Raw genomic sequence first — 1515 nt, forward strand, 5'->3', positions numbered from 1 at the left:
ATCATATTCAACAAATTAGAATAAGGAGTGATTAGAAGAAATAGATTCTGTCTGAGGTTCTTTGGAAATATCGATTAGTGTACCACAGATGAACCTGAGATGGATAAGGGATTGAATCATTTTAGTTAAACACCATGCGACAGAATGACTCTATGAAGCTGGGAAGCTTGAAGACATAGTGGCAGCTGAATTCTCAAATGAACACAGAAAAATGTTCATTCACATATGACTCTTGGTATCTATGGCCAGGCTACCCTGAACAAGCCCGATCCCGTCTTTTCTCGGAAGCTAAGCAGGGTCGGGCCTGGTTAGTACTTGGATGAGAGACCATCTAGGAAGACCAGGTGCTGTAGGTGTAAAAATTAAAAAAAAAAAAAGTAAGGGATTGTAAGCTGACAAGGTCCTTGCAATCTGTGACGTCAACCAAAGGTTGCCTCATCTAAAAAACAAACGAACGAACCAACAACAAATGACTCTTGGTGATATTACAAGAGAACAGCTGATCCGACTTTGCCTCAGGATACTTTAAGGAGCAACATAGGGGAGGAGATGGCATAGGACAGGCTGAATGGAGACACTTTGGGTCTGTGCAGCTCCTTCAACCAAAACAGGTGCGATTTTTCATAATTAGAAAACTGAGAATCTGTATAATATTTAATTTTAATAAAGGCCCTTATATTAATATGTAAGTATAAATAAATATTTCTAAAGCTTTAACACTCACTGAAAAAAAACCTAAACATTGACTAAATCGGACTAGAAAATATTTATAGCTTGTGATATAATTTACAATTATCCAAAAAGAGGTGAAAAGGAGGAGAGAAAGAAAAAAGGACGAGAGGAGGACAGGGCTGGCGTTTAATTAATTTTTAATTTGGTCCCAATTCCACCATCTGGTCCGAAACCCAGAACTTCTTAAAATTCCCATCTCGTAACCTAGCTTTGTGGAAAGATCTGTAGCATGAATAAAGATCTATTTCCCCTCCGTGGCCCTATGAATGTAGCACGATATTGTTGACTGGACTTGAAGGTCGACTGTTCACCTCGTCTTCCTGACTGTAGTTCCCAGCCTCCCTTGTCATTAGCTATGACCCTGTGACTGAGTGAGAGCCAACAAAACGTGAGTGGAAGCACATCTCACCACTTCCGGGCCTCGCTCATTCAAATCATCCGTATTCTTTCTCCTACTATCTGCTGGGTTTTTTCTCCCAGGGCCACAGACAAGCTTTAGGCTGAAGATGGCAAAGCTTCTATCAGCCTGAATCTGTGCGTGACTGTGTGGAGCAAAGCACTTCAACTAACTGGATCTATCTCTAAATTTTTGAGCCATTCAAACACGTGAGATTCATTTATTATAGCAGCCGATGTCACCTTAACTAGTACACATATGTAAGCTCCCTAACCTGCTCTTTTTTTATTCTTTGACCACTTATCAAAACTTAAAAAGTATTTCATTAACTACGTCAATTAACTTCTCTCAATATCTGAGAGAGACGACAACGAAATTGATATTTA

General features: G+C 39.6%; 1 pseudogene; it reads left to right on the top strand.

Moving 5' to 3' along the window:
• Window positions 1-237: 237 nt before the first annotated feature.
• LOC111735108 lies at window positions 238-356 on the top strand (annotated as a pseudogene).
• Window positions 357-1515: the final 1159 nt, after the last annotated feature.

This window comes from Pteropus vampyrus, unplaced genomic scaffold, assembly GCF_000151845.1.
Source record: "Pteropus vampyrus isolate Shadow unplaced genomic scaffold, Pvam_2.0 Scaffold15142, whole genome shotgun sequence".
Classification (NCBI taxonomy): Eukaryota; Metazoa; Chordata; class Mammalia; order Chiroptera; family Pteropodidae; genus Pteropus; species Pteropus vampyrus.